At 45.9% G+C, this 21,056-nt stretch overlaps 7 non-coding genes and 2 pseudogenes across 7 annotated transcripts; all 9 read right to left on the reverse strand.

Annotated features, from left to right (window-relative positions):
- Positions 1–2,948: 2,948 nt before the first annotated feature.
- LOC130299778 (U2 spliceosomal RNA) lies at positions 2,949–3,139 on the reverse strand. Its single transcript, XR_008850834.1, has one exon. It is a non-coding gene; the product is annotated as a U2 spliceosomal RNA (small nuclear RNA).
- Positions 3,140–5,212: 2,073 nt separating this feature from the next.
- LOC130299780 (U2 spliceosomal RNA) lies at positions 5,213–5,403 on the reverse strand. Its single transcript, XR_008850835.1, has one exon. It is a non-coding gene; the product is annotated as a U2 spliceosomal RNA (small nuclear RNA).
- A 2,082-nt stretch (positions 5,404–7,485) lies between these two features.
- Positions 7,486–7,676, reverse strand: LOC130299781 (U2 spliceosomal RNA). The gene has a single exon (XR_008850836.1). It is a non-coding gene; the product is annotated as a U2 spliceosomal RNA (small nuclear RNA).
- A 2,085-nt stretch (positions 7,677–9,761) lies between these two features.
- LOC130299783 (U2 spliceosomal RNA) lies at positions 9,762–9,952 on the reverse strand. The gene has a single exon (XR_008850838.1). It is a non-coding gene; the product is annotated as a U2 spliceosomal RNA (small nuclear RNA).
- Positions 9,953–12,050: 2,098 nt separating this feature from the next.
- LOC130299813 (U2 spliceosomal RNA) lies at positions 12,051–12,221 on the reverse strand (annotated as a pseudogene).
- Positions 12,222–13,671: 1,450 nt separating this feature from the next.
- LOC130299820 (U2 spliceosomal RNA) lies at positions 13,672–13,808 on the reverse strand (annotated as a pseudogene).
- A 2,082-nt stretch (positions 13,809–15,890) lies between these two features.
- LOC130299784 (U2 spliceosomal RNA) lies at positions 15,891–16,081 on the reverse strand. The gene has a single exon (XR_008850839.1). It is a non-coding gene; the product is annotated as a U2 spliceosomal RNA (small nuclear RNA).
- A 2,083-nt stretch (positions 16,082–18,164) lies between these two features.
- LOC130299785 (U2 spliceosomal RNA) lies at positions 18,165–18,355 on the reverse strand. Its single transcript, XR_008850840.1, has one exon. It is a non-coding gene; the product is annotated as a U2 spliceosomal RNA (small nuclear RNA).
- Positions 18,356–20,447: 2,092 nt separating this feature from the next.
- Positions 20,448–20,638, reverse strand: LOC130299786 (U2 spliceosomal RNA). The gene has a single exon (XR_008850841.1). It is a non-coding gene; the product is annotated as a U2 spliceosomal RNA (small nuclear RNA).
- Between the last annotated feature and the right edge of the window lie 418 nt (positions 20,639–21,056).

Consider the following 21,056-nt stretch of genomic DNA (forward strand, 5'->3'; position numbering starts at 1 on the left):
GAAGCACCACAGGAATGTACATACGTCCTTACTATGGCCATACTGCTTACACTTACGGCAAAACTCTTGCATGCCGGAGAAAAACAAGTCACCGTTTACCGTTCCAATTTTAAACCGCCCTGGCGGGACTATTAGCTTACCATCCACCGTTTCTTTAAATTTTACTTCAAACTTCCATTTGGTAGTCCATAATCCAAACTGGTTCAAAATCTTACCTTTGGGCAATACATTATCACAAAATCTTAACAGGAAAGTAACAATGTCTTCTTCTGGTGTATATGGGCTGTACATTCTTACAGTCACCAGTCTTTCTCTGCGAGGGAAGTGTGGAATTATCCCCACTCCCTCCAGGACCGAACTTCCTTTCCTTTGCTGAAAACGGCTCCAGAATACATCATAGTCCTCTTCTGACATAAGCACAACATCATAGTATCCACTCTTTGGAAATTCCAGCATGGAAAGAATTTGTTCCTTCCTGATCTCCAAGAGCTTGAACAAAAACATCCTCGACCACGAATACCAGGCCTCTCTCCTTTTTCCGCACATCCTGCAAGGAAATCCGCACTCCATTCCGTAATCTTGCGAAGGATGGTACACCTTCAGAAGCAGATCCACGATCTTCAGCCATCTCCAAGGTATCCAGGCACCTGCCCCACGCAAGCAGGTAGGTGGGTGTGGATCGCCCCCCGTTGTCTGGGGACTAGGCCGGCTCCCTAATAGCAGCAGGGGGGTGAAGTCCCTCCGTTAAGAAGGACGATCCCCCCAGGCAAAGGAGCCGGGTACCCCAGACACCCTCTGGCCAGACCAAGTGAGCAGAACTACACTTGATCTTAGCCAAAAGGCCGAGAAGCGATAACCGTGAAAGGGGCGGGCCCAACAAGGTCCCCTTCATGGGCACTATCACTGCTTGCTGTCAGGGAGGCTGCCAGACAATTTTCCATGCACACTCTGGGCTGGGGGGCAGTCAACCACCAGTACACACAGCAGAACCTAAACCCATACCATTATTGCTAAGCAGCAAGACAGGGGCCCATTGCACTCCCACGGGGCCTTTTTAAATGCAATCCATAACCCGGATTTGCCAGGAACCCTTCTTACTCCTCCTACTTGCATGTGACACTGGGCTTAGGATCTGCATAGGAAACACACACACAAGCACACACCTACCTTTGTTGCCTGCAGATGCCTCCTTGGCTGTCCCCAAACGGTATCAAACCAACACCCACGGGAAGCTGTAAGCATAGAGGACATGCCTGCACCCCATTGGACTTACCTGTGTGGGTTAAATCCGGGTTATTTGACAACCTATGGCGGTGATGGTTCTGCTCAGGCAGAGCAGTGCTGATGCTCCTCATAAAGCTGTCGCTGCTGTGAAGGTTCTAGGTGACATCACAAATCCCTATGGTTACATACACAACAAAGCTGGGTTGTTGTTGTTTACACTCTGCAAGGCCTGTGGAAGTGAGTGACATCATAGCACTGTAGTTCTGAGGGTTCTAGATGGATGCAACAATCTCCTGTTGCTTCTATGAAGGCCGTAATAGACGACATCACCAAACAGCTCCATAGTCACATACACAGCAAAGGAGAGATGTTGTTTACACCTAGTGATGTCAGTGGTATTGAGTGACATCACAGCACAGTGCTAAGGCTCCTGGGCCTGGACACAGCAGCGGCTGCAATATCTCAACGGAGAATACGTTTATATCTATGTGTGTGTGTGCGCGTATATATATATATATATATATATATATATATATATATATATATATATTTCTCCGCCGAAATCACTTTTAAACCCATTTCCACCTTTTTTTCCCTTCTCTTCCTCTTACTTTTTTTTCACGTTTTTTTACATTTTTCTCCTTTTCGCCTCTTTTCTGGGCGTATTATTCTTCTTTTTCTTCTTTTTTTTCGTCTAATGCATACCCCATCAGTGCAGCAATGCTTATTCAATACCGCCAGCAGATGGAGACACTGGGGGATAATTTTCTAAGGATTTATACTGATTTTTCCTGTCTGAATTTGTCGCACAGAAAGTTGCAGGCCAAATATGTGTGACATTTCTGCGACTTTAGCTTCTAGAGCATTTTTACAACATTATACATAGGTGCTGAATACATAAAAAGCGACTGTTCAGCGACAGACAAGTCGCATCGGCTGAAAGTAGGCCAGAATGTCAGTCCATGTTGGAGCAGGTTTAGATACAGTCTAAAGCATAGATCTCAAAGTCTGTGCACAGAATTTAGCAAGGGCCTCGCACCTTCTGATGCATCAGGTAGGTGCACAATAGCATAGCCTAACCCTCTGTACTTTGGTCTATATTGATGCGGGACATAGACAGCCAGCTGATGACCAATCCATTAGTGCAATGGATGGCTGGAAGCATTTGTCTTTGCCTTTGCAATACCACAGAAGCAATGCATGGTCAATGTACAGCAATGACACACCTGTGTGAACAGCCAGGAGACCCCCCCCCCCCCCCATGTTATGTTACATAGTTACATAGTTAGTACGGTCGAAAAAAGACATATGTCCATCAAGTTCAACCAGGGAATTAAGGGGTAGGGGTGTGGCGCGATATTGGGGAAGGGATGAGATTTTATATTTCTTCATAAGCATTAATCTTATTTTGTCAATAAGGAACATTCAGCACCCACCCGCTATCAAGGCAGCTGCCTATCATGTCATGCCCTACCTGCACAGGTGTGCTGGCTACTCAAATGATCCAATTAAGGAGGCCATTTAGTCAGCAGCAGCAGAAGTCCTGTGCCTGGACGCTCCAACAGGGGCCAGACACAAGCAGAAGCAGAAGCAGCAGAAGCAGCAGCAGCACCACCTTTTGTTTTTTGGCTGCAGCAGCAGCAAGGCCCACAGGGCTGGCTAGCTGGCTAGCCAGCAAGCAGGTAGCAATGAAAGTAGGAATCTTTCTTTTTAACCCTGTAAGGGGGTGGTGCACTGTACCCGAAGATACTGCCATATCGGGTCAATGCATAGGGCGACGGAAGCAAGCTTCGAAATCGGCCCCCGTTCTCAAAAATCCATTTAATATATGGTCCCCAGATAGGGGACGTATCAGATATTAAACTGATAAGAACAGATACTACACTTGATCTTAGCCAAAAGGCCGAGAAGCGATAACCGTGAAAGGGGCGGGCCCAACAAGGTCCCCTTCATGGGCACTATCACTGCTTGCTGTCAGGGAGGCTGCCAGACAATTTTCCATGCACACTCTGGGCTGGGGGGCAGTCAACCACCAGTACACACAGCAGAACCTAAACCCATACCATTATTGCTAAGCAGCAAGACAGGGGCCCATTGCACTCCCACGGGGCCTTTTTAAATGCAATCCATAACCCGGATTTGCCAGGAACCCTTCTTACTCCTCCTACTTGCATGTGACACTGGGCTTAGGATCTGCATAGGAAACACACACACAAGCACACACCTACCTTTGTTGCCTGCAGATGCCTCCTTGGCTGTCCCCAAACGGTATCAAACCAACACCCACGGGAAGCTGTAAGCATAGAGGACATGCCTGCACCCCATTGGACTTACCTGTGTGGGTTAAATCCGGGTTATTTGACAACCTATGGCGGTGATGGTTCTGCTCAGGCAGAGCAGTGCTGATGCTCCTCATAAAGCTGTCGCTGCTGTGAAGGTTCTAGGTGACATCACAAATCCCTATGGTTACATACACAACAAAGCTGGGTTGTTGTTGTTTACACTCTGCAAGGCCTGTGGAAGTGAGTGACATCATAGCACTGTAGTTCTGAGGGTTCTAGATGGATGCAACAATCTCCTGTTGCTTCTATGAAGGCCGTAATAGACGACATCACCAAACAGCTCCATAGTCACATACACAGCAAAGGAGAGATGTTGTTTACACCTAGTGATGTCAGTGGTATTGAGTGACATCACAGCACAGTGCTAAGGCTCCTGGGCCTGGACACAGCAGCGGCTGCAATATCTCAACGGAGAATACGTTTATATCTATGTGTGTGTGTGCGCGTATATATATATATATATATATATATATATTTCTCCGCCGAAATCACTTTTAAACCCATTTCCACCTTTTTTTCCCTTCTCTTCCTCTTACTTTTTTTTCACGTTTTTTTACGTTTTTCTCCTTTTCGCCTCTTTTCTGGGCGTATTATTCTTCTTTTTCTTCTTTTTTTTCGTCTAATGCATACCCCATCAGTGCAGCAATGCTTATTCAATACCGCCAGCAGATGGAGACACTGGGGGATAATTTTCTAAGGATTTATACTGATTTTTCCTGTCTGAATTTGTCGCACAGAAAGTTGCAGGCCAAATATGTGTGACATTTCTGCGACTTTAGCTTCTAGAGCATTTTTACAACATTATACATAGGTGCTGAATACATAAAAAGCGACTGTTCAGCGACAGACAAGTCGCATCGGCTGAAAGTAGGCCAGAATGTCAGTCCATGTTGGAGCAGGTTTAGATACAGTCTAAAGCATAGATCTCAAAGTCTGTGCACAGAATTTAGCAAGGGCCTCGCACCTTCTGATGCATCAGGTAGGTGCACAATAGCATAGCCTAACCCTCTGTACTTTGGTCTATATTGATGCGGGACATAGACAGCCAGCTGATGACCAATCCATTAGTGCAATGGATGGCTGGAAGCATTTGTCTTTGCCTTTGCAATACCACAGAAGCAATGCATGGTCAATGTACAGCAATGACACACCTGTGTGAACAGCCAGGAGACCCCCCCCCCCCATGTTATGTTACATAGTTACATAGTTAGTACGGTCGAAAAAAGACATATGTCCATCAAGTTCAACCAGGGAATTAAGGGGTAGGGGTGTGGCGCGATATTGGGGAAGGGATGAGATTTTATATTTCTTCATAAGCATTAATCTTATTTTGTCAATTAGGAACATTCAGCACCCACCCGCTATCAAGGCAGCTGCCTATCATGTCATGCCCTACCTGCACAGGTGTGCTGGCTACTCAAATGATCCAATTAAGGAGGCCATTTAGTCAGCAGCAGCAGAAGTCCTGTGCCTGGACGCTCCAACAGGGGCCAGACACAAGCAGAAGCAGAAGCAGCAGAAGCAGCAGCAGCACCACCTTTTGTTTTTTGGCTGCAGCAGCAGCAAGGCCCACAGGGCTGGCTAGCTGGCTAGCCAGCAAGCAGGTAGCAATGAAAGTAGGAATCTTTCTTTTTAACCCTGTAAGGGGGTGGTGCACTGTACCCGAAGATACTGCCATATCGGGTCAATGCATAGGGCGACGGAAGCAAGCTTCGAAATCGGCCCCCGTTCTCAAAAATCCATTTAATATATGGTCCCCAGATAGGGGACGTATCAGATATTAAACTGATAAGAACAGATACTACACTTGATCTTAGCCAAAAGGCCGAGAAGCGATAACCGTGAAAGGGGCGGGCCCAACAAGGTCCCCTTCATGGGCACTATCACTGCTTGCTGTCAGGGAGGCTGCCAGACAATTTTCCATGCACACTCTGGGCTGGGGGGCAGTCAACCACCAGTACACACAGCAGAACCTAAACCCATACCATTATTGCTAAGCAGCAAGACAGGGGCCCATTGCACTCCCACGGGGCCTTTTTAAATGCAATCCATAACCCGGATTTGCCAGGAACCCTTCTTACTCCTCCTACTTGCATGTGACACTGGGCTTAGGATCTGCATAGGAAACACACACACAAGCACACACCTACCTTTGTTGCCTGCAGATGCCTCCTTGGCTGTCCCCAAACGGTATCAAAAACCAACACCCACGGGAAGCTGTAAGCATAGAGGACATGCCTGCACCCCATTGGACTTACCTGTGTGGGTTAAATCCGGGTTATTTGACAACCTATGGCGGTGATGGTTCTGCTCAGGCAGAGCAGTGCTGATGCTCCTCATAAAGCTGTCGCTGCTGTGAAGGTTCTAGGTGACATCACAAATCCCTATGGTTACATACACAACAAAGCTGGGTTGTTGTTGTTTACACTCTGCAAGGCCTGTGGAAGTGAGTGACATCATAGCACTGTAGTTCTGAGGGTTCTAGATGGATGCAACAATCTCCTGTTGCTTCTATGAAGGCCGTAATAGACGACATCACCAAACAGCTCCATAGTCACATACACAGCAAAGGAGAGATGTTGTTTACACCTAGTGATGTCAGTGGTATTGAGTGACATCACAGCACAGTGCTAAGGCTCCTGGGCCTGGACACAGCAGCGGCTGCAATATCTCAACGGAGAATACGTTTATATCTATGTGTGTGTGTGCGCGTATATATATATATATATATATATATATATATATATATATATATTTCTCCGCCGAAATCACTTTTAAACCCATTTCCACCTTTTTTTCCCTTCTCTTCCTCTTACTTTTTTTTCACGTTTTTTTACGTTTTTCTCCTTTTCGCCTCTTTTCTGGGCGTATTATTCTTCTTTTTCTTCTTTTTTTTCGTCTAATGCATACCCCATCAGTGCAGCAATGCTTATTCAATACCGCCAGCAGATGGAGACACTGGGGGATAATTTTCTAAGGATTTATACTGATTTTTCCTGTCTGAATTTGTCGCACAGAAAGTTGCAGGCCAAATATGTGTGACATTTCTGCGACTTTAGCTTCTAGAGCATTTTTACAACATTATACATAGGTGCTGAATACATAAAAAGCGACTGTTCAGCGACAGACAAGTCGCATCGGCTGAAAGTAGGCCAGAATGTCAGTCCATGTTGGAGCAGGTTTAGATACAGTCTAAAGCATAGATCTCAAAGTCTGTGCACAGAATTTAGCAAGGGCCTCGCACCTTCTGATGCATCAGGTAGGTGCACAATAGCATAGCCTAACCCTCTGTACTTTGGTCTATATTGATGCGGGACATAGACAGCCAGCTGATGACCAATCCATTAGTGCAATGGATGGCTGGAAGCATTTGTCTTTGCCTTTGCAATACCACAGAAGCAATGCATGGTCAATGTACAGCAATGACACACCTGTGTGAACAGCCAGGAGACCCCCCCCCCCATGTTATGTTACATAGTTACATAGTTAGTACGGTCGAAAAAAGACATATGTCCATCAAGTTCAACCAGGGAATTAAGGGGTAGGGGTGTGGCGCGATATTGGGGAAGGGATGAGATTTTATATTTCTTCATAAGCATTAATCTTATTTTGTCAATTAGGAACATTCAGCACCCACCCGCTATCAAGGCAGCTGCCTATCATGTCATGCCCTACCTGCACAGGTGTGCTGGCTACTCAAATGATCCAATTAAGGAGGCCATTTAGTCAGCAGCAGCAGAAGTCCTGTGCCTGGACGCTCCAACAGGGGCCAGACACAAGCAGAAGCAGCAGAAGCAGCAGCAGCACCACCTTTTGTTTTTTGGCTGCAGCAGCAGCAAGGCCCACAGGGCTGGCTAGCTGGCTAGCCAGCAAGCAGGTAGCAATGAAAGTAGGAATCTTTCTTTTTAACCCTGTAAGGGGGTGGTGCACTGTACCCGAAGATACTGCCATATCGGGTCAATGCATAGGGCGACGGAAGCAAGCTTCGAAATCGGCCCCCGTTCTCAAAAATCCATTTAATATATGGTCCCCAGATAGGGGACGTATCAGATATTAAACTGATAAGAACAGATACTACACTTGATCTTAGCCAAAAGGCCGAGAAGCGATAACCGTGAAAGGGGCGGGCCCAACAAGGTCCCCTTCATGGGCACTATCACTGCTTGCTGTCAGGGAGGCTGCCAGACAATTTTCCATGCACACTCTGGGCTGGGGGGCAGTCAACCACCAGTACACACAGCAGAACCTAAACCCATACCATTATTGCTAAGCAGCAAGACAGGGGCCCATTGCACTCCCACGGGGCCTTTTTAAATGCAATCCATAACCCGGATTTGCCAGGAACCCTTCTTACTCCTCCTACTTGCATGTGACACTGGGCTTAGGATCTGCATAGGAAACACACACACAAGCACACACCTACCTTTGTTGCCTGCAGATGCCTCCTTGGCTGTCCCCAAACGGTATCAAAAACCAACACCCACGGGAAGCTGTAAGCATAGAGGACATGCCTGCACCCCATTGGACTTACCTGTGTGGGTTAAATCCGGGTTATTTGACAACCTATGGCGGTGATGGTTCTGCTCAGGCAGAGCAGTGCTGATGCTCCTCATAAAGCTGTCGCTGCTGTGAAGGTTCTAGGTGACATCACAAATCCCTATGGTTACATACACAACAAAGCTGGGTTGTTGTTGTTTACACTCTGCAAGGCCTGTGGAAGTGAGTGACATCATAGCACTGTAGTTCTGAGGGTTCTAGATGGATGCAACAATCTCCTGTTGCTTCTATGATGGCCGTAATAGACGACATCACCAAACAGCTCCATAGTCACATACACAGCAAAGGAGAGATGTTGTTTACACCTAGTGATGTCAGTGGTATTGAGTGACATCACAGCACAGTGCTAAGGCTCCTGGGCCTGGACACAGCAGCGGCTGCAATATCTCAACGGAGAATACGTTTATATCTATGTGTGTGTGTGCGCGTATATATATATATATATATATATATATATATATATATATTTCTCCGACGAAATCACTTTTAAACCCATTTCCACCTTTTTTTCCCTTCTCTTCCTCTTACTTTTTTTTCACGTTTTTTTACGTTTTTCTCCTTTTCGCCTCTTTTCTGGGCGTATTATTCTTCTTTTTCTTCTTTTTTTTCGTCTAATGCATACCCCATCAGTGCAGCAATGCTTATTCAATACCGCCAGCAGATGGAGACACTGGGGGATAATTTTCTAAGGATTTATACTGATTTTTCCTGTCTGAATTTGTCGCACAGAAAGTTGCAGGCCAAATATGTGTGACATTTCTGCGACTTTAGCTTCTAGAGCATTTTTACAACATTATACATAGGTGCTGAATACATAAAAAGCGACTGTTCAGCGACAGACAAGTCGCATCGGCTGAAAGTAGGCCAGAATGTCAGTCCATGTTGGAGCAGGTTTAGATACAGTCTAAAGCATAGATCTCAAAGTCTGTGCACAGAATTTAGCAAGGGCCTCGCACCTTCTGATGCATCAGGTAGGTGCACAATAGCATAGCCTAACCCTCTGTACTTTGGTCTATATTGATGCGGGACATAGACAGCCAGCTGATGACCAATCCATTAGTGCAATGGATGGCTGGAAGCATTTGTCTTTGCCTTTGCAATACCACAGAAGCAATGCATGGTCAATGTACAGCAATGACACACCTGTGTGAACAGCCAGGAGACCCCCCCCCCCCATGTTATGTTACATAGTTACATAGTTAGTACGGTCGAAAAAAGACATATGTCCATCAAGTTCAACCAGGGAATTAAGGGGTAGGGGTGTGGCGCGATATTGGGGAAGGGATGAGATTTTATATTTCTTCATAAGCATTAATCTTATTTTGTCAATTAGGAACATTCAGCACCCACCCGCTATCAAGGCAGCTGCCTATCATGTCATGCCCTACCTGCACAGGTGTGCTGGCTACTCAAATGATCCAATTAAGGAGGCCATTTAGTCAGCAGCAGCAGAAGTCCTGTGCCTGGACGCTCCAACAGGGGCCAGACACAAGCAGAAGCAGAAGCAGCAGAAGCAGCAGCAGCACCACCTTTTGTTTTTTGGCTGCAGCAGCAGCAAGGCCCACAGGGCTGGCTAGCTGGCTAGCCAGCAAGCAGGTAGCAATGAAAGTAGGAATCTTTCTTTTTAACCCTGTAAGGGGGTGGTGCACTGTACCCGAAGATACTGCCATATCGGGTCAATGCATAGGGCGACGGAAGCAAGCTTCGAAATCGGCCCCCGTTCTCAAAAATCCATTTAATATATGGTCCCCAGATAGGGGACGTATCAGATATTAAACTGATAAGAACAGATACTACACTTGATCTTAGCCAAAAGGCCGAGAAGCGATAACCGTGAAAGGGGCGGGCCCAACAAGGTCCCCTTCATGGGCACTATCACTGCTTGCTGTCAGGGAGGCTGCCAGACAATTTTCCATGCACACTCTGGGCTGGGGGGCAGTCAACCACCAGTACACACAGCAGAACCTAAACCCATACCATTATTGCTAAGCAGCAAGACAGGGGCCCATTGCACTCCCACGGGGCCTTTTTAAATGCAATCCATAACCCGGATTTGCCAGGAACCCTTCTTACTCCTCCTACTTGCATGTGACACTGGGCTTAGGATCTGCATAGGAAACACACACACAAGCACACACCTACCTTTGTTGCCTGCAGATGCCTCCTTGGCTGTCCCCAAACGGTATCAAACCAACACCCACGGGAAGCTGTAAGCATAGAGGACATGCCTGCACCCCATTGGACTTACCTGTGTGGGTTAAATCCGGGTTATTTGACAACCTATGGCGGTGATGGTTCTGCTCAGGCAGAGCAGTGCTGATGCTCCTCATAAAGCTGTCGCTGCTGTGAAGGTTCTAGGTGACATCACAAATCCCTATGGTTACATACACAACAAAGCTGGGTTGTTGTTGTTTACACTCTGCAAGGCCTGTGGAAGTGAGTGACATCATAGCACTGTAGTTCTGAGGGTTCTAGATGGATGCAACAATCTCCTGTTGCTTCTATGAAGGCCGTAATAGACGACATCACCAAACAGCTCCATAGTCACATACACAGCAAAGGAGAGATGTTGTTTACACCTAGTGATGTCAGTGGTATTGAGTGACATCACAGCACAGTGCTAAGGCTCCTGGGCCTGGACACAGCAGCGGCTGCAATATCTCAACGGAGAATACGTTTATATCTATGTGTGTGTGTGCGCGTATATATATATATATATATATATATATATATATATATATATATATATATTTCTCCGCCGAAATCACTTTTAAACCCATTTCCACCTTTTTTTCCCTTCTCTTCCTCTTACTTTTTTTTCACGTTTTTTTACGTTTTTCTCCTTTTCGCCTCTTTTCTGGGCGTATTATTCTTCTTTTTCTTCTTTTTTTTCGTCTAATGCATACCCCATCAGTGCAGCAATGCTTATTCAATACCGCCAGCAGATGGAGACACTGGGGGATAATTTTCTAAGGATTTATACTGATTTTTCCTGTCTGAATTTGTCGCACAGAAAGTTGCAGGCCAAATATGTGTGACATTTCTGCGACTTTAGCTTCTAGAGCATTTTTACAACATTATACATAGGTGCTGAATACATAAAAAGCGACTGTTCAGCGACAGACAAGTCGCATCGGCTGAAAGTAGGCCAGAATGTCAGTCCATGTTGGAGCAGGTTTAGATACAGTCTAAAGCATAGATCTCAAAGTCTGTGCACAGAATTTAGCAAGGGCCTCGCACCTTCTGATGCATCAGGTAGGTGCACAATAGCATAGCCTAACCCTCTGTACTTTGGTCTATATTGATGCGGGACATAGACAGCCAGCTGATGACCAATCCATTAGTGCAATGGATGGCTGGAAGCATTTGTCTTTGCCTTTGCAATACCACAGAAGCAATGCATGGTCAATGTACAGCAATGACACACCTGTGTGAACAGCCAGGAGACCCCCCCCCCCCCCCCCATGTTATGTTACATAGTTACATAGTTAGTACGGTCGAAAAAAGACATATGTCCATCAAGTTCAACCAGGGAATTAAGGGGTAGGGGTGTGGCGCGATATTGGGGAAGGGATGAGATTTTATATTTCTTCATAAGCATTAATCTTATTTTGTCAATTAGGAACATTCAGCACCCACCCGCTATCAAGGCAGCTGCCTATCATGTCATGCCCTACCTGCACAGGTGTGCTGGCTACTCAAATGATCCAATTAAGGAGGCCATTTAGTCAGCAGCAGCAGAAGTCCTGTGCCTGGACGCTCCAACAGGGGCCAGACACAAGCAGAAGCAGAAGCAGCAGAAGCAGCAGCAGCACCACCTTTTGTTTTTTGGCTGCAGCAGCAGCAAGGCCCACAGGGCTGGCTAGCTGGCTAGCCAGCAAGCAGGTAGCAATGAAAGTAGGAATCTTTCTTTTTAACCCTGTAAGGGGGTGGTGCACTGTACCCGAAGATACTGCCATATCGGGTCAATGCATAGGGCGACGGAAGCAAGCTTCGAAATCGGCCCCCGTTCTCAAAAATCCATTTAATATATGGTCCCCAGATAGGGGACGTATCAGATATTAAACTGATAAGAACAGATTTTTTTTTTTAAGTTAGCCCTCAGAACTCAATCAGAGCTCCAAGATCTTATATGGACTCGATTGTTTTGTTCATCATCAGGTAACACTTTTATTTATTCCTAAAAAAAGACAAATTGAAATAAAATATTATAACAACAATAAAAATAATAAACATTCCAAAATTATAACAAATTCATTCCCTTTCTCCGGGCGTAAACTGCCAAGTAATCAATTAAACCATAGGTTAAGCTTCCTTTTTCCATTTCCCTTTTTACTGGGATGGCCAACCAGGCCGGTATTTTATAAGTTACCATAAATCGATCCACGTCAGGGCGAAAAGAATCATAAACTTTGTTTCTTACTGCAGGCAACTTGGCTTTAAAGGTGGATAATAGATTATCCAGGTCCTGTAAGAACAATTCTCTTTCCTCATCTGGAGCTCTCTCCAAAATAGTTTGGAAAGACCCTGAATATCCTCTTAAATCTCTCACCGGCTCTTCATTTTTCTTTTTACTCTTATGCTCTCCAATGTTCTTTTCTTCTACTATCATCTCTTTTCCAACAATTTTTGGCTCTTGGGTTACCACAGATCTTTTAATTTCTGGCTCTTGTTCAGAAACTTCTTCTTCTCTTTTCTTCTTCCTCTTTGGACAGTTCACATACATGTGACCAATTTTGTTACATAAATTACATTTACTTTTTTGGCTACAGGATTCGATTTCATGACCTTCTTTTTGGCATTTTTGGCACCACATTGAGGTGCACTCTTCCTTTAAATGGCCATATTTCTTGCATTTTCTACAGAAATTCTGCATACCTGCAAAAAACATATCTCCATTGATAACCCCTATTTTAAAACGGGCAGGGGGATAAAGAACTCTTCCATCTGCGTCTTCCTTGAACTTTACTTTAAATCTCCACTTTGTTGTCCAGACTCCATACTGATTATAAATTTTCCCAAGTGGCGCAATTTCCTCACAAAATTGGGTCAAAAGAATTATAATATCCTCCTCAGGGACGTAAGGACTATACATCCTCACCGTTAAAATTCTTTCTCTCCTGGGAAAGTGGGGAATGACTTCCACGCCCTCCCACACTGGATCAGACTTGATTGTCTCAAATTTCTTCCAAAATAAATCATAATCCTCTTCGGAAACCAAAATAACATCAAAGCACCCTTTCTTTGGAAATTCCAACATGGAAAGGATTTGTGTCTTTGCAATTTCCAAAACTCCAAAAAGAATTTCCTCCATTACAAAGGAAAGTCCTCTTCTTTTCTTCTCAAGGTCTTTCAGCAGGATCCGGACCCCATTCTTGATCTTCCCAAAAAAAGGAACCTCCTCTCCAACAGATTGAGAGGTGTCCATGATCTCTTCCATCTTCAATAGGCGTGTCCAGGCAGGGACAGAAAAACACTCCCCCACCAAAGAGTGGGCAGTGAAGGGTGATCGCCTCCCGTTGTCTGGGGACTAAGCCGGCTCCCTAATAGCAGCAGGGGGGTGAAGTCCCTCCGTTAAGAAGGACGATCCCCCCAGGCCAAGGAGCCGGGTACCCCAGACACCCTCTGACCAGACCAAGTGAGCAGATACTACACTTGATCTTAGCCAAAAGGCCGAGAAGCGATAACCGTGAAAGGGGCGGGCCCAACAAGGTCCCCTTCATGGGCACTATCACTGCTTGCTGTCAGGGAGGCTGCCAGACAATTTTCCATGCACACTCTGGGCTGGGGGGCAGTCAACCACCAGTACACACAGCAGAACCTAAACCCATACCATTATTGCTAAGCAGCAAGACAGGGGCCCATTGCACTCCCACGGGGCCTTTTTAAATGCAATCCATAACCCGGATTTGCCAGGAACCCTTCTTACTCCTCCTACTTGCATGTGACACTGGGCTTAGGATCTGCATAGGAAACACACACACAAGCACACACCTACCTTTGTTGCCTGCAGATGCCTCCTTGGCTGTCCCCAAACGGTATCAAACCAACACCCACGGGAAGCTGTAAGCATAGAGGACATGCCTGCACCCCATTGGACTTACCTGTGTGGGTTAAATCCGGGTTATTTGACAACCTATGGCGGTGATGGTTCTGCTCAGGCAGAGCAGTGCTGATGCTCCTCATAAAGCTGTCGCTGCTGTGAAGGTTCTAGGTGACATCACAAATCCCTATGGTTACATACACAACAAAGCTGGGTTGTTGTTGTTTACACTCTGCAAGGCCTGTGGAAGTGAGTGACATCATAGCACTGTAGTTCTGAGGGTTCTAGATGGATGCAACAATCTCCTGTTGCTTCTATGAAGGCCGTAATAGACGACATCACCAAACAGCTCCATAGTCACATACACAGCAAAGGAGAGATGTTGTTTACACCTAGTGATGTCAGTGGTATTGAGTGACATCACAGCACAGTGCTAAGGCTCCTGGGCCTGGACACAGCAGCGGCTGCAATATCTCAACGGAGAATACGTTTATATCTATGTGTGTGTGTGCGCGTATATATATATATATATATATATATATATATATATATTTCTCCTCCGAAATCACTTTTAAACCCATTTCCACCTTTTTTTCCCTTCTCTTCCTCTTACTTTTATTTCACGTTTTTTTACGTTTTTCTCCTTTTCGCCTCTTTTCTGGGCGTATTATTCTTCTTTTTCTTCTTTTTTTTCGTCTAATGCATACCCCATCAGTGCAGCAATGCTTATTCAATACCGCCAGCAGATGGAGACACTGGGGGATAATTTTCTAAGGATTTATACTGATTTTTCCTGTCTGAATTTGTCGCACAGAAAGTTGCAGGCCAAATATGTGTGACATTTCTGCGACTTTAGCTTCTAGAGCATTTTTACAACATTATACATAGGTGCTGAATACATAAAAAGCGACTGTTCAGCGACAGACAAGTCGCATCGGCTGAAAGTAGGCCAGATTGTCAGTCCATGTTGGAGCAGGTTTAGATACAGTCTAAAGCATAGATCTCAAAGTCTGTGCACAGAATTTAGCAAGGGCCTCGCACCTTCTGATGCATCAGGTAGGTGCACAATAGCATAGCCTAACCCTCTGTACTTTGGTCTATATTGATGCGGGACATAGACAGCCAGCTGATGACCAATCCATTAGTGCAATGGATGGCTGGAAGCATTTGTCTTTGCCTTTGCAATACCACAGAAGCAATGCATGGTCAATGTACAGCAATGACACACCTGTGTGAACAGCCAGGAGACCCCCCCCCCCCCATGTTATGTTACATAGTTACATAGTTAGTACGGTCGAAAAAAGACATATGTCCATCAAGTTCAACCAGGGAATTAAGGGGTAGGGGTGTGGCGCGATATTGGGGAAGGGATGAGATTTTATATTTCTTCATAAGCATTAATCTTATTTTGTCAATTAGGAACATTCAGCACCCACCCGCTATCAAGGCAGCTGCCTATCATGTCATGCCCTACCTGCACAGGTGTGCTGGCTACTCAAATGATCCAATTAAGGAGGCCATTTAGTCAGCAGCAGCAGAAGTCCTGTGCCTGGACGCTCCAACAGGGGCCAGACACAAGCAGAAGCAGAAGCAGCAGAAGCAGCAGCAGCACCACCTTTTGTTTTTTGGCTGCAGCAGCAGCAAGGCCCACAGGGCTGGCTAGCTGGCTAGCCAGCAAGCAGGTAGCAATGAAAGTAGGAATCTTTCTTTTTAACCCTGTAAGGGGGTGGTGCACTGTACCCGAAGATACTGCCATATCGGGTCAATGCATAGGGCGACGGAAGCAAGCTTCGAAATCGGCCCCCGTTCTCAAAAATCCATTTAATATATGGTCCCCAGATAGGGGACGTATCAGATATTAAACTGATAAGAACAGATACTACACTTGATCTTAGCCAAAAGGCCGAGAAGCGATAACCGTGAAAGGGGCGGGCCCAACAAGGTCCCCTTCATGGGCACTATCACTGCTTGCTGTCAGGGAGGCTGCCAGACAATTTTCCATGCACACTCTGGGCTGGGGGGCAGTCAACCACCAGTACACACAGCAGAACCTAAACCCATACCATTACTGCTAAGCAGCAAGACAGGGGCCCATTGCACTCCCACGGGGCCTTTTTAAATGCAATCCATAACCCGGATTTGCCAGGAACCCTTCTTACTCCTCCTACTTGCATGTGACACTGGGCTTAGGATCTGCATAGGAAACACACACACAAGCACACACCTACCTTTGTTGCCTGCAGATGCCTCCTTGGCTGTCCCCAAACGGTATCAAACCAACACCCACGGGAAGCTGTAAGCATAGAGGACATGCCTGCACCCCATTGGACTTACCTGTGTGGGTTACATCCGGGTTATTTGACAACCTATGGCGGTGATGGTTCTGCTCAGGCAGAGCAGTGCTGATGCTCCTCATAAAGCTGTCGCTGCTGTGAAGGTTCTAGGTGACATCACAAATCCCTATGGTTACATACACAACAAAGCTGGGTTGTTGTTGTTTACACTCTGCAAGGCCTGTGGAAGTGAGTGACATCATAGCACTGTAGTTCTGAGGGTTCTAGATGGATGCAACAATCTCCTGTTGCTTCTATGAAGGCCGTAATAGACGACATCACCAAACAGCTCCATAGTCACATACACAGCAAAGGAGAGATGTTGTTTACACCTAGTGATGTCAGTGGTATTGAGTGACATCACAGCAGAGTGCTAAGGCTCCTGGGCCTGGACACAGCAGCGGCTGCAATATCTCAACGGAGAATACGTTTATATCTATGTGTGTGTGTGCGCGTATATATATATATATATATATATATATATATATATATATTTCTCCGCCGAAATCACTTTTAAACCCATTTCCACCTTTTTTTCCCTTCTCTTCCTCTTACTTTTTTTTCACGTTTTTTTACGTTTTTCTCCTTTTCGCCTCTTTTCTGGGCGTATTATTCTTCTTTTTCTTCTTTTTTTTCGTCTAATGCATACCCCATCAGTGCAGCAATGCTTATTCAATACCGCCAGCAGATGGAGACACTGGGGGATAATTTTCTAAGGATTTATACTGATTTTTCCTGTCTGAATTTGTCGCACAGAAAGTTGCAGGCCAAATATGTGTGACATTTCTGCGACTTTAGCTTCTAGAGCATTTTTACAACATTATACATAGGTGCTGAATACATAAAAAGCGACTGTTCAGCGACAGACAAGTCGCATCGGCTGAAAGTAGGCCAGAATGTCAGTCCATGTTGGAGCAGGTTTAGATACAGTCTAAAGCATAGATCTCAAAGTCTGTGCACAGAATTTAGCAAGGGCCTCGCACCTTCTGATGCATCAGGTAGGTGCACAATAGCATAGCCTAACCCTCTGTACTTTGGTCTATATTGATGCGGGACATAGACAGCCAGCTGATGACCAATCCATTAGTGCAATGGATGGCTGGAAGCATTTGTCTTTGCCTTTGCAATACCACAGAAGCAATGCATGGTCAATGTACAGCAATGACACACCTGTGTGAACAGCCAGGAGACCCCCCCCCCCCATGTTATGTTACATAGTTACATAGTTAGTACGGTCGAAAAAAGACATATGTCCATCAAGTTCAACCAGGGAATTAAGGGGTAGGGGTGTGGCGCGATATTGGGGAAGGGATGAGATTTTATATTTCTTCAAAAGCATTAATCTTATTTTGTCAATTAGGAACATTCAGCACCCACCCGCTATCAAGGCAGCTGCCTATCATGTCATGCCCTACCTGCACAGGTGTGCTGGCTACTCAAATGATCCAATTAAGGAGGCCATTTAGTCAGCAGCAGCAGAAGTCCTGTGCCTGGACGCTCCAACAGGGGCCAGACACAAGCAGAAGCAGAAGCAGCAGAAGCAGCAGCAGCACCACCTTTTGTTTTTTGGCTGCAGCAGCAGCAAGGCCCACAGGGCTGGCTAGCTGGCTAGCCAGCAAGCAGGTAGCAATGAAAGTAGGAATCTTTCTTTTTAACCCTGTAAGGGGGTGGTGCACTGTACCCGAAGATACTGCCATATCGGGTCAATGCATAGGGCGACGGAAGCAAGCTTCGAAATCGGCCCCCGTTCTCAAAAATCCATTTAATATATGGTCCCCAGATAGGGGACGTATCAGATATTAAACTGATAAGAACAGATACTACACTTGATCTTAGCCAAAAGGCCGAGAAGCGATAACCGTGAAAGGGGCGGGCCCAACAAGGTCCCCTTCATGGGCACTATCACTGCTTGCTGTCAGGGAGGCTGCCAGACAATTTTCCATGCACACTCTGGGCTGGGGGGCAGTCAACCACCAGTACACACAGCAGAACCTAAACCCATACCATTATTGCTAAGCAGCAAGACAGGGGCCCATTGCACTCCCACGGGGCCTTTTTAAATGCAATCCATAACCCGGATTTGCCAGGAACCCTTCTTACTCCTCCTACTTGCATGTGACACTGGGCTTAGGATCTGCATAGGAAACACACACACAAGCACACACCTACCTTTGTTGCCTGCAGATGCCTCCTTGGCTGTCCCCAAACGGTATCAAACCAACACCCACGGGAAGCTGTAAGCATAGAGGACATGCCTGCACCCCATTGGACTTACCTGTGTGGGTTAAATCCGGGTTATTTGACAACCTATGGCGGTGATGGTTCTGCTCAGGCAGAGCAGTGCTGATGCTCCTCATAAAGCTGTCGCTGCTGTGAAGGTTCTAGGTGACATCACAAATCCCTATGGTTACATACACAACAAAGCTGGGTTGTTGTTGTTTACACTCTGCAAGGCCTGTGGAAGTGAGTGACATCATAGCACTGTAGTTCTGAGGGTTCTAGATGGATGCAACAATCTCCTGTTGCTTCTATGAAGGCCGTAATAGACGACATCACCAAACAGCTCCATAGTCACATACACAGCAAAGGAGAGATGTTGTTTACACCTAGTGATGTCAGTGGTATTGAGTGACATCACAGCACAGTGCTAAGGCTCCTGGGCCTGGACACAGCAGCGGCTGCAATATCTCAACGGAGAATACGTTTATATCTATGTGTGTGTGTGCGCGTATATATATATATATATATATATATATATATATATATATATATATTTCTCCGCCGAAATCACTTTTAAACCCATTTCCACCTTTTTTTCCCTTCTCTTCCTCTTACTTTTTTTTCACGTTTTTTTACGTTTTTCTCCTTTTCGCCTCTTTTCTGGGCGTATTATTCTTCTTTTTCTTCTTTTTTTTCGTCTAATGCATACCCCATCAGTGCAGCAATGCTTATTCAATACCGCCAGCAGATGGAGACACTGGGGGATAATTTTCTAAGGATTTATACTGATTTTTCCTGTCTGAATTTGTCGCACAGAAAGTTGCAGGCCAAATATGTGTGACATTTCTGCGACTTTAGCTTCTAGAGCATTTTTACAACATTATACATAGGTGCTGAATACATAAAAAGCGACTGTTCAGCGACAGACAAGTCGCATCGGCTGAAAGTAGGCCAGAATGTCAGTCCATGTTGGAGCAGGTTTAGATACAGTCTAAAGTATAGATCTCAAAGTCTGTGCACAGAATTTAGCAAGGGCCTCGCACCTTCTGATGCATCAGGTAGGTGCACAATAGCATAGCCTAACCCTCTGTACTTTGGTCTATATTGATGCGGGACATAGACAGCCAGCTGATGACCAATCCATTAGTGCAATGGATGGCTGGAAGCATTTGTCTTTGCCTTTGCAATACCACAGAAGCAATGCATGGTCAATGTACAGCAATGACACACCTGTGTGAACAGCCAGGAGACCCCCCCCCCCCCCCATGTTATGTTACATAGTTACATAGTTAGTACGGTCGAAAAAAGACATATGTCCATCAAGTTCAACCAGGGAATTAAGGGGTAGGGGTGTGGCGCGATATTGGGGAAGGGATGAGATTTTATATTTCTTCATAAGCATTAATCTTATTTTGTCAATTAGGAACATTCAGCACCCACCCGCTATCAAGGCAGCTGCCTATCATGTCATGCCCTACCTGCACAGGTGTGCTGGCTACTCAAATGATCCAATTAAGGAGGCCATTTAGTCAGCAGCAGCAGAAGTCCTGTGCCTGGAAGCTCCAACAGGGGCCAGACACAAGCAGAAGCAGAAGCAGCAGAAGCAGCAGCAGCACCACCTTTTGTTTTTTGGCTGCAGCAGCAGCAAGGCCCACAGGGCTGGCTAGCTGGCTAGCCAGCAAGCAGGTAGCAATGAAAGTAGGAATCTTTCTTTTTAACCCTGTAAGGGGGTGGTGCACTGTACCCGAAGATACTGCCATATCGGGTCAATGCATAGGGCGACGGAAGCAAGCTTCGAAATCGGCCCCCGTTCTCAAAAATCCATTTAATATATGGTCCCCAGATAGGGGACGTATCAGATATTAAACTGATAAGAACAGATACTACACTTGATCTTAGCCAAAAGGCCGAGAAGCGATAACCGTGAAAGGGGCGGGCCCAACAAGGTCCCCTTCATGGGCACTATCACTGCTTGCTGTCAGGGAGGCTGCCAGACAATTTTCCATGCACACTCTGGGCTGGGGGGCAGTCAACCACCAGTACACACAGCAGAACCTAAACCCATACCATTATTGCTAAGCAGCAAGACAGGGGCCCATTGCACTCCCACGGGGCCTTTTTAAATGCAATCCATAACCCGGATTTGCCAGGAACCCTTCTTACTCCTCCTACTTGCATGTGACACTGGGCTTAGGATCTGCATAGGAAACACACACACAAGCACACACCTACCTTTGTTGCCTGCAGATGCCTCCTTGGCTGTCCCCAAACGGTATCAAACCAACACCCACGGGAAGCTGTAAGCATAGAGGACATGCCTGCACCCCATTGGACTTA

The sequence above is a fragment of the Hyla sarda genome, unplaced genomic scaffold (genome assembly GCF_029499605.1).
Source record: "Hyla sarda isolate aHylSar1 unplaced genomic scaffold, aHylSar1.hap1 scaffold_1063, whole genome shotgun sequence".
Classification (NCBI taxonomy): Eukaryota; Metazoa; Chordata; class Amphibia; order Anura; family Hylidae; genus Hyla; species Hyla sarda.